This window comes from Megalops cyprinoides, chromosome 14, assembly GCF_013368585.1.
Source record: "Megalops cyprinoides isolate fMegCyp1 chromosome 14, fMegCyp1.pri, whole genome shotgun sequence".
NCBI lineage: Eukaryota > Metazoa > Chordata > Actinopteri > Elopiformes > Megalopidae > Megalops > Megalops cyprinoides.
Window position 1 is genome coordinate 16930086 of NC_050596.1, and position 15209 is coordinate 16945294.

The window sequence follows — 15209 nt, forward strand, 5'->3', positions numbered from 1 at the left end:
GACTCTGCTTATGGATCCACAAATGACAACTCTGCCGTGTTTTTCTCACCAGTTTGAGAGACAGATAACTCTGTATTTGTCACCGGCCATCTCCCCTGCAATTCTGTGACCCGGGGGCCAATAGATGTCAGCTGAAGTAACTGAAGTACAAATAACCGCCACAGTGAATGTAAACATGGGCACATTCTCAAACATGAAAAGTGAGCTTTAGCATTCCTCTAGGGGACAGAGGTCTTGGCTTATCGTTCTCCGTGTGTCCTTTCTTGCAGTGTGACCACTGACTCGGTAAGTAAGTATTATTCACATGGTGTAACCACAGACTTTTTGTTCTTTTTGGCAGCAAATTATCAACGTGTTTATAACACAGGTGAACAAGAGAAAACATGGCAGCTGCCTCTAACTCAGTGAGTTCCTCTTGGTTATGCTGCACGATAACAATTTTCATTTTAATAATCTCTCTGACTCTGACATCTTTGAAGGGATTTAACGATCGCTGCAGTATGGTGTAATTGACAGCAGTCTTTGCTCCCCATGTACTACCCTGCCACATTACAGTCGCTTTGAGTCCTGAGCAAAATGACCTTGTAAAAAGGCAAGGCAGGAGGTGATCCATTCTGACTGCTGGATGAGAGAAAGCCAATGCGCAGCCATATGTAGAGCATTTGTGAACTCGGGAGCCATTTAAACAAAATGCAGCATTTTACTGCAGTGGAGCAAGTGGTATAATAAATATGAAAAGAGTTACAGAAGAAGTAGTCCTTCTGAATAGAGTACATAAACAGAAGTAAATGTCTTGTTTGTTCCTCTTATGGTTTCACAAAAATGTAAGTCTGTGGAACAAAACTTATTTTAGAGTGACTGACTTAATATAATGAAAACACATTTATGTTTCCCTTCAGTACTTGCCAGTGGCAGTGCAGCCATGTTAAGCTTGGGGTAAACTGCCACGATTTATTACACGACTGACGTTTATTATGCTTTGTTGAGCTCCTCGGGACATATTGTGGTGCCAGACAACAAAGACATAGATTTTAAAAAGGCAACTTTTTTCCCCCGATAAATGGCAGGAGCAGCATATGTTATATACACACTTTGCTTGTAGTTCACTTGGCATGCTGCCTTATTTACACTGATTACAAAACAAATACACAAATTGTCTACAATATATTATTATTATTCTTATTATTATTATTATTATTATTATTATTATTAGAATAATAGTCATCATCGCCATCAGCATCATCCATTCATTCATCACAACTTCCCTGACTGAAACTATATGACATTAGACAATCTGTGAATGTTGTATCTGAACCACTATTACAGTCATTCATGTACAATACTGATTTATTGCTTCCACATTTACTCCTGCTGCCTTTGGACATTGTTTTGATAGCCCAATCTGACTGACTGCATAGTGAAATGCTTCTTTCACATTCTTTGATCGGGGCCTCTTTGAAGGTACCTCATTACTGGGTCTTCTTGGTAGCTCAGTCCCTCACCAAACATGGCCATTACATTTAGACTGGATTCTGAAAAGGAAACAGCCAAGGCTGGTCTAAGCATTCCACTGCTTGAGTCATTCATCTTACTTGGTTCTATGTGTGGGACCATTAGTTGACAGCAATTTGACGCCAGGTCAAAGAAACCACTGTTTATCTGGTGTCTTGCTTCCTCTGAAGTTGCTTTCAACAACATACAGTAGATATTCACGCCTCTGACTTCACCCTGTGCACCCTGTGGGGATAGGGGATTCTGACTTCTGTGTAGTTGTACATAATGGAATATTTAACAGAAATCCCGGCAGCACATAATGTTCTAATTTAATTTAGTATTTTTCTGTTAAATATATTTTTGTAACACTTTCTAAAATTGAGCTCTTCCTAAACAAGCATATCTGTTTGGCTCCTTTTATTTCTGTTTAATGAGATCTTCAAACAGAGAATATGTCTTATGTTTAGATGCAAATGCTTAACAGTAATCCAATGAGAGTTTTTTTCATTTTTAGCATGGCTTTTTGTTTGCTTGGGCAACTGGACTGCTGTGATAGAGCTAGTTACCCTAGCTAGTCTACCTAATCCAACTAGTTAGCCTAGCGTAGGAGACACTGTAGTCATTGTAATATGTGAAGCTTGTTTGATAATTCACACACACACACACACACACATATATATATATATATATATATATATATATATATATATATATATATATATGTATATATGTGTGTGTGTGTGTACAGGACACAGGACAAAAAGTTAATAACTATATTTGGTGTCTGACTCCTATAGAGCAACAAATTTACAACCAGACACTTTTCTTTATACAATTCCCTGAGTGACAAAATGGGGAACTTCTCATTTTTAACTGTGCAGGCTTATTCAGGACAGATCTCCTGAGCAAAAGAGCCTGTCACTTATTTTCTGCAGTTTGAGTGTCTTATTAAGCCCGGGTTCAATGTTGAGAACTCAGTGTCCTGGTTCATATTCTGCAAAATCGTACCTCTCCCTCTTTCCTGTAGTATTACACAGTACTCTTGCCTTGGAGAATTCACAGTGCCACATGTTTAGTTTCCATGGTAGCAGAAACCATTCTGTAGATTTTATTGTATCTGAGATTGAACCATTCCTCTCACCGCCTCGTCTCCTAAATTGTTTTTTTTGCCAGTGTTTATGGTTTATGCCTTGGTCTTGAAAGACATGTACAAACATGTCATATATAGATTCTGATATTACCCCAGTGTGTTGTGTGTGAGGAGTGGAGTGTGTGGACAATTGGTAGTTGGTGAAAAGTGGTGGACAATAAAAGTTTGATAAAATGTTTAGCCTGAGAATTCCATACAGATTAAATAAGAGATATAGCCCCTACCTGGCAATCCTTTTCCACTGTATGTGTTGTGTTTGTTGGATTGTTTCCGTATTTTTGGCATTCTAAGTGATTGTAATCAGACTTTCAGGTGGGTCACTATAGAAGTGCACTTGTGTGGAAATTATTGATGGAGTCGATTTTTAACAAATTGGAAATGTTGAAAAGCCTGTTACCCTTGAGTTTCCTTTTCTTTTACTTTATTATTTTCATTATTCCCTGTTTGTCTATTTAGATTGGCTGTTTGATATGGCACATTTGTAACAGAGCTCTCAAAGCTTTATATACAGTGTAACCAGGGTGTCATGCATGGGGATCTCTCCTCTGATTACATTGGCACATGTAAGGTTTATTTAACAACCAGTCCCACAAGTTGGAAACAGTCTGAAAGGAAATGAAGATGATGAGCTATGGCTATCCCAAACTGTCTGTTAAAATGCAAAGATCTAGAGTGAGTAACAAAGGTGAACCCAAAAAAAGAAAACCAACTCAGAATATGGTGCCCCCTGTTGGTGCCAGATCATTACAGGAGCTATGAGAGTGCAGAATACCTTGGTATGGGATGGGCTACAGAAGACAGTGCTGGCAGTCAGCCCAACTACTTACTGAGTAGGTTTTGAAGAAACTAAACATAAACATCCAGATGCTTTTACTGGATGATATCAGCATTATGATGAAACTGTAGCCCTGTCCGGAAGAAGTGCTTCATGTGTACTTGTGCAGAGCTCATCCTACAGGAGTTTCAATAAAGGACCGTAAGATTATCACTGAATTGTATCCCACATACAGATGCCCCGTAGACAACCAAAAAACATGCAAAATATCACTTCATTCCCAGCACCTAGTCCACACAATATGAACTGAAGTGACTGCTGAATGTGAGCACATGAGAATACTTTATTTGAAGAGTTTTTTTTTTTTTTTTTTCTTGTTAAATTGGAAAATTGACAAATTAGTGTGTGATGTCATGCCTTGTTGTGTATGTTTTTTTTTTTTTTTTAACCATTATAGTTGTATTTAGCTAGTTAACTGCTAGATTTGCTTACTTCGACTTAGCTTGCTAGATATCTATTTTAGTGATAGTCAGCAAATTGCCAATACAGCTGTAAATGGAAAACATTGTGGATTGCATTTCATGGCAACGCACAATGAATCGGTGAGGTAATGTAGAGCAGTTCTGTAACATTTGATCGACACATCCGCTTTGCTGGGGTGACAAGGACTGGAAAAGATTCTGACTATAAGGGCAACTGCAAGGATTAAGTAATTTACACAGTATTATGGAGTTCTGCTAGGCATTTTGAATCTTCAGATGTGTGTTCTGGTATATCAAAAACAACCCAGGATGATCTAATTGCCCCGGTTTTGGCTGCAGTCCTAGAGGAGATTAAGTCTGAAGTTATTACAGTTCCTTTTGTGCATAGTAGATGGATTAAACTACTGACATTGCCTGTCACACCCAGCTCTCCAGTATCCCGAGGATGTTATAGGAATCATTCAAGAATGTTTCATTGTTTTTTTGTAAATTCAAGCATTGCTCAGTGTTTTCTTTTGAGGATCCATTATTTGCCTTATTTGTTTTCTTATGTGCAGTACTTGATTTCACTGGCAGTAGGCAGTTCAGGAAAGATACAATGCACAGGAGCACAAGACAGACAGTTACTGCATATCCAGAGTTGCAGTGGTTAAGGAGTATAAGGTATTTTGTGTGCAAGTAAAGAGTTGAATCCTATGTTACTGTCCTCTGTTTTCCCTGATGGATTCCATTGTCACTTTGGTCTTGTTTGGATGTTGTGTGTGAAAAAACATTTGGCAAACAGGAGTTTGTATCATATTGCATTTGTTGCCTAATTGATTGCATAATTAAGTAATATCCTCCTCCAAGTCACCAAGACTAGCCAGCAAAAAAAACAAAAAAATTCTTCCAAACAACCCTGCCTTCCAGTCCTACAGGATAACAGCTCATCAGCCATCACAGAGGACAGGATTTTGTAGTGTCTAGAAGAGTGGAGGGACCTTGTGTACTGGCCCCAAAATCTTCCTTGATCACAGGACAAATGTAGTTTAAGACAACAGGTCCAGGAATCAGGATCTTTCTTCCGGTATGCCTGCTAGTGTTGCCTGTTATGGAGCATCAGCATGTGTTACATATTCATCATTATAAAAATTGAGAATGATAAGGGTTTACAGAACAATGAGTAAAATACATAAAACAAGCAAAAGTAGATATTGAACTGTTGTCTTACAAACATTTTAAGATTTACGTTGACGTTTCTCCTAATTTTCAAACCTTTTGATGTGTGCTTCTATGCCTTTCTAATAATCCTTATTTCATAATAATGTGTGAATTATAATATATAATAAATGATGTTTCATTTCATTCTCTTTCTTTATTGTATAAGCATAAACAATTGGGTAAATGATGTTATTTGAATATTTGAATAAACAACTTTATTCGTCTTCCTAAATAGTGACCTTCAAAATCTGTGTGATTTATAAGGACATTTTTTTTATCCAAAACTGGACTGATTTGACCACTGTAGCCCCAGTTTGTTTTGATTTTTTATACCGATTATACAGATGAAAAGGATTAGTGTGGAACTGTTTAAATGAGGCTAGGTCCTCACTTAGGAATGATAACTATCACACGTTCTTTGTGGCGATGGTGCATTGGGGAACCGTTACTGGAGCGCACTGTAGGAACAGGAAATCTGGCAGAGAGGATAGGATTGCTGCTGTGCTCCTTCTCCTGCCTTTCTAAAGTGATGTCCTTGGAGATACAGACTGGGAGCTGAAATGTGGCTTTGCGGATGGATGATGTCAAAAGGTATAGTGCAAAGTCATGAGCACGAACTAAGGATGTTGCTAGGACACAACTTAGTGACTCCAACAAAATGGCCCCGGGGCAGTTTTTAATAGAAAACCCCAATTTTTGTAATAGTCTAAATCACAAAACTGCATCACTTATCCTTGGCCAGGTTTGTCTGACCTTTCCTTGTATAAAGCTTTGATATTGCCACAGAAAAGCCCACACAGTACAATAGATGGTAACCCCATGGGCCTAGTTGTGTGGATGTTAATTTAACTCATCTAAGGGTCACAGTGAATTGCAAGAAAGTTGGGCTTATACATTTTAAATCAGTCTGATGTTCCTATTAGATCATTGTCCAATGAAACAGATGGTCATGCTTTAGCTTAAAAGCACCGCAGTCCTTTTCATATCAGTATATTTAGTCCTTAAACAGTTATAAAAGCAACTGATTTACATTCTAAACAGAATTATTGATTCAAAAGTTGTATTGTGACTTTACAGGTGACGTGTACTGTTTCGTAGTGTTAGTGTTACATTAACAAGAGAGGGCAGAAATATCCAATCCCTACAATTCTAAAGGGATGTTAACAATCAATGCTCTTGTGGGAACATGCATACATACATTTGACACATAGACTTCAGACAGCATATTTCATGTTATCTGAAAAAAAGGCCTAGCAATATTTCTAAATTAATCTTATGGATAGCTGTTTTGGATGCACTAAGCATATTCCAAGCAAATGGTCCTTACCAGGCAGATTTACAAATGTTCCGTACATCCAGTAAGACAGTTTATTTTCTCATAGAACAACCCAAGGTGCAATTTAAATCGTTTCATGAATCAAGGCCACTCTACTATGAAGTGTGTCTGTAATGGGGGCACACACTCCTACTGCTCTTGATTAGTATGATTGCGTCTAATTGACTGATTGTATTTGGTGAAGGGGTGGCTGAGCATTCTTCCTCTATCCTTCCTTTCACTAAGGTCGATTAATCTATTAGTCACCCCCAGATACTGCCGCTGTAGTAATCAAGTGGAGAAGGACTCTGTCATCGTGCCTACTCTGAAATCAGAGCCAAATGCCAAACAGCCAGAGATAAAAAGGCACAGAAAAACACAATGGCCATCTATCACCTCAAATGACTACTTATCTTGGAAATTAAATGATGAGCAATTTTCTGTGAGGAAGATTTCAGATATTCACTTGTATACAGGAGATATTAGACTGAAGCAGTAGTATGAAGATTACTTTAAGCAGGTGGAGAGTTTTCTTTTTTTAAAGTAGGCAATAAGATAAAAATTCTAAAGCTCCAGAGAAAATGTACAATGTAAGATGAACAAGACTGGTAAGCAAAGAACATTTTATTTATTTATCTAATTTATCAAGTGTTTTTTACCCACCCCCCCCATGCATCCTAGGCTTGTCTCACCATGGCAACCTTTGCACTTGCTCAGTAGCACTTAGGCAAGAGCAGCGTAGTCCTCCGATAATCTCACATGCAGCCAGCAGCTATTTTTCTCACTACAAGTCACACAGTATGCTACAGCTGAGTGAACATGTATTGAAGGATAGGTGCTGACATCATTCAAGCAACTTGGTGCCTGATGAATTGCAGGGTACCTGACAGCGGTGAGACGAGCAACCCCTGCCAACAGACTCAGCCCTGTAGTAGTGAGTGATCTTCCTCCAGCTCGTGACTGTGCAAACCTGGCTTGGGGACTGTGGTGTGCAATGAAAGCTTGGCATCACGTGTTGCTGCAAAGAGCATGGAACTGTTAGCGAGGGCTGCAGCAAAGAGCAGCATCTTCATGGTGCAGTTGGGCGCTCTAAATTGGGAGATAAAAGGGGAAAACATTGGGCATTCTAAATGAATGAAACAACAAAAAATACTCTAGATGAGAAATGGTATAACAATCAGACATGGGGGTTGTTCAGATTTTACTCTTTCTTGGCTTATGCATAACATTCCTTCATTCACATCCAGGATTACAGCTCTGTGGATCATTTAAAGCCTTTGAGTGTTGTTATATCGCACCTGATCTCAGCCAAAAGCCCGGAAGCAATATTAACGTTGTTGACCATATGCTTGAGACATTGTGAGAGCTCTACCTAGCAAGATAGGCCTAAAATGAGAAAAAAGCAAATTAGGCACTTGTTTGCAGAGGGCAAAAATGTCTCAGAGTGATTAAATACAAAGTAGTACTGAATTGTATACAAAGAGTGAGAAATGGAAAAATAAATTGAGGGTCAAAGCTTTTTAACAACTTGTTGTTATCTGTTTTTGTTTAAACATTGATTGCTTTAAGAAAAAAAAAATTATCCAAGACATTCATTTTATGAAATCTAAAGACTTAATTGTGCAATTTCAATTCAAAAGAAGGGTGGGCCACCACAGTTCAACTTCAAAAATGTATTTTAGAGTTACACTATGTACAGATGTCAGTCAGCTCAGTCACAGAGTAGTGAAAACATTTATTTGTAATATCTTTATCTAATAATGACTTGAGAATGCATGCACATATGAACAGTACATTATGCTTAATTTCTAAAAAATGTGAAACAATTAATTTCCCATTTTGTCTGTTCACTACATAGTCAATATCAGTTTACTAACTATCATCTGTTTGCCTGTCCATCTCTATGTCTTTTGCATGAAATTAATCCTCAAGATGGATTAATTTCATGCAAAAGTGCATGAAATTGCATATATGTATTGAAGGGGCAAGAGTACATGCCAGTCATTGTCCACCCAGTGCTACATTTAATTGGTTTTAATGTAACTCCAACATAAAGTAAATAAAGCATAAAAACATGCACAAGAGCACAATTGTGAAGTACAAGCAAAAGTCTCCTTTCATCAGAGCGCTCATCCCGCCCCAAGTGAGCATCACTGCGCATTACTGACAGGGATATTTGCAAAACGGCAGGACGTAACCTGATGTGACAGAAACAGTGCGACATGATCCGATGTGAAAGTCAGGATGCCCCGGTGTCATCTTGTCTGGAGACAGCAGGTTTTAAAAGGCTTCTGAAAGGCGTAGTTATCTGCCCTCCCTTTAGCCTCGTATCACTGATGTCATCTGAAACCTTGTGGCCGCAGATTACATCAGGGAAGTTTGCCAAGTCATGTATCTGTCAGGTACTCTCAGCAGTTCTTAAGTGAATATCCTCACAAACCACTTAACTACTTATTCTAATTAAAACGCCCATACCAAAATAAAATCCCTCGAAATGTGTCTCATTGGTAATGCATGAGCAGACATTGAATATTGCATGGGTGATGAGGAAATCATGACATGATAATAACAAGCAAGCAAGACTCCAAGCATTCATCCAGAAAAGCGGTTCCTTTTTTCCATATCGTGCAACCCTCTCCAGGTGACCGCAGATTCTGCATATTTCAATCAGTGTATCTACATACCTACCTACATGTAAAGTATACATTCAAATTAACTTGGATAAGTTGAACAAATTGAAGTCACGCTTTTTATTACGATTCACACATTCTTTTTAAATTATATATGAATGCTCATTTGTAAACTCACTGGAGTATAGGCAGTTAACTTTGAATAGTATATTATGAAAAACAAAACAGATTCATAAACTAATGTAAAAATAATGTGTATGACTACATCTATCATTACACAGTGTGACAAAATACCCCTTGGAGATATTTCAAGTAAATCTTGAAGAAGACTACAGGGGACACAAAAAAATAAAGCTAAAAGCTTGTGGTAAAGAATGTAACTTAACAACCATTTACATACATAAATATCATTACAATTATGCATTTTAGTGTGGTTCAGTCACTTCATATTTCTTATTGTTTTGTTCATACTGGCACAAAAGATGCATTTAGTTGGGTCATAATGGATAATTAATATTTTATCTTGCATTTTTTACCATTTGCTTATGAATATTAAATTAAATAAATAATTGAACTGTAAGATGAAATGTCTGGTTTTTAGACCATTGCTGGTACTTGCCATATTACTACAGGTAATCACAAATTTATAAAGCTCAGTATTCCTGATGTTATATGGCACATTTAGATGGGAATTTTAAAGTAATTTTACATCAAAATGAATGTAGGCCACCACTTTAAGTTTTCCATATTACACTCACTAATGCAACTGCAGTGCTCCATCCACAAGTATAATACCCAAATTAATGTCTGGGTAAGACACAATGGATAACTCCATTTGCAAATATTTTTTGGATCTGACCACATGAAGTATCGCCTGATGTAGGTAACCCAAGACCATCTAACAACATAAGTAATTCATGTTTGCGCACAGCTCACAATTCTGTCTATGCTATCAATTTTTATATAATAAGTGTAGCCTCAGCAGCATATTGGTGGAGTTTGTGGCTGCTTTTGAAAGCCGTTCGGAAAGCTTTAGCAACTGGAAATGGTGAAAACTTTACAGACTCTCTTTAGTTGCTTTGCTAGGGCTTATTCATTTTATTTTCACTTCACTGTTGATCATCTAGCATTACCTTTAGTTGACCATCAAAAGCATTTCCTGCCTGTGGACTGTGTATCTGTGTATCAACTGTATCTGTGTTATAGCTATTTCTGTATCTGTAACTTATATCCCTTTATCTTTAGGAAAATTGTGCATACCTCAAGGATAGCCTAATCAGGTGGAATATCCTCACAGAAAGTATTCTGTTCTCCATATTTTTTTTTTAAGTACCATTGTTAATAACAGTGTTTTTTGAAAATAAATAACAACCTACCAGCTCCAGTGTTTCAAGCAAATAGTCATTTACTATAATTTGAAACCTGAAAAGAGTGAATATTTAAAAAATCCTGATCTGACATTCTTGGGAATTACCAAAGGAAATGCTACATTAGTAATGAGATCTACATTTGCACATATATATATATATATATATATGTGTGTGTGTGTGTGTGTGTGTGTGTGTGTGTGTGTATGTGTTTATGTGTGTGTGCACGTACTGAACATATACCAAACTGAGATAATGCATTACAAGCAAATGCTAATATGCTGATGGTAATATGACTTTAAACAGAAATATAATAAGAAGAATTTGCATATCTTGCATGAAGCCTTAAATAGAAGCCTGGAAACAGTCACATGAAAGGTGCAAACCCAGTGTAGGGATCAATTAAGGACTCTTACTACTTTTATAGTAAAATAAGAGTTTATTCTAACTATAAGAAGCAAGTGTGTTTGGGCAAGGATGAGGTTATATACAGTAGTCCTTCAAAAGGCATTGCCTGGGCTAACATAGCTGCATTCTTATGCGACATATGAGAAAGTGAAAGTGTTATATATGTTATGAGCAATGTAAATGAATTATCCTTCTGTCTCATTAAAACTTGACTATCTTCACTGAGAGAGAGAGTGAGTGAGTGAGAGAAGGAAAGAATCAATTTGATTAGATTTGAATTGTTTGAAGGTTCTGCTGAGCAGAAGGCTTTATCAAGCTTGGTGAATAAGAACCCCATAACCCTATTCTGTGTCGCTATATTGTAGCATTTACAACCAATTAAGTGCGGCATTCTCCTCCTCGCCTTCATTTGACATTTGTCGTAATTAAAATGAATCCACCTTTACATCAGTGATCTATGCAGTGCTAGGTGTGACCTCAGTGAAGTTCACACATTGATGAGTAATATACATTCTGTGGTTTTATGATACCATCATATAAAATGTTAAATGTGTCCTCATGCTTGGTGAACTTTGCATGTGTATGGCTACCAAACACAAATATGGCACCTGCAGAGAGCCTGGAAAGTAAGATGGACTCATACTACAGGATTCTTTCTGGGCATTATGGAATTGGGGAAGAAGTGTGATAAATAATGTGCCTGCCTCCCATCATTAAGAAGTGTCAGGGGAGAATCAGACTTATCAGCAGTCTGTCCCTGCATTGATGGAGCAGTGCTGACAAGTCAATTTCAAGTGATTGCTCCACAATTGCACAGTCCTGATCACACCACTGTAATTAACATGAACCAGAGCCCTTGAAGGTATTTGTGCTGATGTTTTATCAGCATTCACATGATAAAGTCCACCTACCTACTACAGAGGAACTTGCTCTTAGTGTGCCTTGGGCTACACACGCATACACATGCATGCTGACACACACACACACACACACACACACACACACACACACACACACAGACACACACACATACTAGCATCAAAAACAGTAACCAGTACAAAGTGCTGGGTTCAGTTGTGCCACATACATCATCTAAACCAAATCAGATGCTTAATACACTTAATATTATATAATATTATATATATCCTCACTGGCAAGGCTCTGTGGGAAAAATCTGTTGGAGTGCTTTATCAACCCCCGGCAATGCTGTGCTATGATGTTATCACATGCCTCCTCCATGGCCTAGATGAGGGTGACTTGTTTTCTGTCTCCAGGTTGAAAGTAATTCCTCTATTTGGTTAAGGAATGGCATGGTGAATCGGGTGGTAGGGACATCATAGTGAACTCTGGATGTGCTGTAAACCACTTTTTATACAACGAATGCATGGTGGAGATTTAAATTGTCCCAGACCAAGACAAATGTAAACCCAACATTTGAACGTACATGGGAATTGTGTGGAGTTTTCAGAAATTTAAGTAGACTGCCAGAGTTGGCCTAATAGAGGGCTTCTTACCACGGCACCATTTTCAGATATGGCAACAGGCAGTGATTATTCCCTCTGTGTTACCCTGGCACATTGACTGTGGCTTGCTGCCAAATCATATTTTGACTACAGCACTGCCATTTGCTCAGCCTGAATCCTGCTTCCTGAATCCATGTTTTCATCCTTCTATGAAACAGTACATGCAGTACGATACATGACACTTTCATAGAATACAGTTTCATAGAAAAATGTTTAACTGTCTTATTCTGTACAGTGCAAGTTAGCTCATTGTAGGTATATGCATACAGGAACAATACACAGTTTCTATCCATAAACCAGCTGACTGTTCAGCCCAGTATTGTACTACTTTAATACTTGCAAAAAAGTACTTGCCATGCACTCATACTTGAACATATTCATGTTCAAGTTATTCATGCTTTCCTCATTTCTTTGAAAAGGTGCAGAAAAGTGTCCAATTGAGGTTATGCTGATGACATCAACCTCTTGGAAAATGTTGTCATCTGCCATTATGTTTTTTAATGCATTTTTGATGAATATCATTCCTTTCCAATACCATGCTATACAAGGTAGTATCACACAGACATTGTTGCATTACGTCATCAAATATCAGATTTTATTTTCTTTGAAAAGGCAACAGTTTGAATGAACTGTCAAAAACCCCATGGAAACTTGGCTATTCTTAGGTTACATTAATGGGAATATGTGTGAATGTGTGTGTGTGTGTGTGTTATTAGCTGTGTGATAAAGTATAGATGTTTCATATAATATATCTTCATAGATGTTTCATATAATATATTTACAGAGTAGTTTCTGTTCAAGTTGGGAACACAGTAACACATTAATCTTGAAAATAAGATGAACAATTCAAATTAGTTTGTCTTTTTAACATATTTTAATATTTTTAATATTTTAATACAGCTTTTATTCTGTTAAGACTACCCATGGCTAAAGGTAAAGCCAGCAGCTTATATGAAACTTCCAGTATTTACTTTTTTTTTCATTTTTGCAGTCATCCTTAAAAATAGTGTCAGGAAAAATAAGACTACCACGGTGAATTCATTGTGTGCAGAATACAAAAGCCCTGTAGTATTCTCACCTGTTTGTTGTAGATAAATATGCATAAATGAGCATTCAATCAACACATTAATGAGAAAACAGTGTTTACATTTCGCAGTTGACTGACAGGACATACATATAAAGCCATCTTTACTTTACCAGCCCTATGGGAGTTAATCCATTTGCTGATGAATTGCAACCAGAGTCATTAAAAACTAATAATGGGCGAATGTGTTAATTAATGACCTGTTACATTAAAGACTCTGGTTTTTATTGTTTCTGTGTTGGAGCCAGACTCATAGAATGCACTGTTTGGCAGAACAATGATTCTGGTGAGTAATTAAAAAAGCAATCAGTTCTGTCTGGTTTAAGTTTGTGATTGATGTTGTACCTCATACACTCTACCTGACCAACAGATGTCCATTGCTGATAATAGTTTTGAGGGAGTTTCTTTAGACAAGCTGAGAAAATCCCTGAAGACCTCATTCCTCAGTGTTCAAACTATTTTTAATGGTAACTGGCATCTTATTTCATCATTTGACATATACTTAATATGACTGTATGCAATACTAGGAATGCGATGTGTAGATGTTTTTCAAGTTATATTACAAGAATGTATAAAGTGAATGTTTCAATTTCTCAGTCAGTATTTATTTAATGTGACCATGTTGTGCTACTGTTCTTTTTATGTGTCTCATGTGGTAACTTGTATACCTACAGTATGTGCTGCTACTATGGCAAGATTCCCTAATCTCTTTGGGACAAATGCATCATTAAGAGTTAATACATGAAATGTGCTGTTGTTCAGAAGATTTGATTTATAGTATACCTGTACATAAATTCATCAGGGATGCATATTTATTTTAATCTATGCTTAATTCACATTAGACACCATAAGTTATTGTTGGGAATCAAAGAATCTCGTTTCAGAGATACTCCATGTGTACACAAAAACCTGAGCTGAAGTTGGCATTTATTGTGATGTTTTCATTTGCTGTCTTTGGCACTCACCTCCTGTAAATAAATGATGCAGTACAGAAAGGTCATTACTCAGGACATTGGAGAATTTACATTTTCATTAGTTCAGAGTCGGGATCTAATGAATGTGATGTAGTGGACTGTGTGGCAATGCACAGTGATCCTTTACTTCCTGCACTTGCAAAGGTGGGGGTACTGTTGGAAGTAGATATTTTACAGGTGCACCACTGCAGGGTCTTGACAGAGAAACTGAATACAGTGCAGTTGCATAACTGAGTTCAGGTGGTGCAGATTGCAATGCGATCAGGGAACCCGTAGTCATCGCTCAGCATTAATAAGGCTAGTACCCAATACAAAACCCTTGATTTCTTCAAATGAGCAGATTTCATCACATTTCAGATGTGCTACCCTCATAAAGTCATTGTGTTTAATGCCACTGCTTCTGGCTTCACTGAAGCACCTAGTATTCAAGTGTGGTGGCAGAAATCAATAATAAAAAAACATGTAGGTAAGCAGTAGGGTAATCACCCTCTCTCCATGTTTCCTTAGTTTTACCTAGCTTCCACATGCAGAGCTATAAATTGGATATGCTGTTATGTTCTCTGAGAGAGGGACGATTAACACGAGTGGAGATGTGGTCAGGTCTACATGCAGAATCTCAGAAATTCAGCTATTTTGAATGATCCTAAATCAACACAGTATGGCCCAGTTACACTTGAGCATAATCTGTGAAAACTAGAGTATGTTTTTGACTCATCAGTTTGACCCACACAAATAAAAAAAGGTTTATCCATGCTTCAGAATACATAGCTTAGCAAACAAAGGAGGATCTGAACATTTCAAGCTACA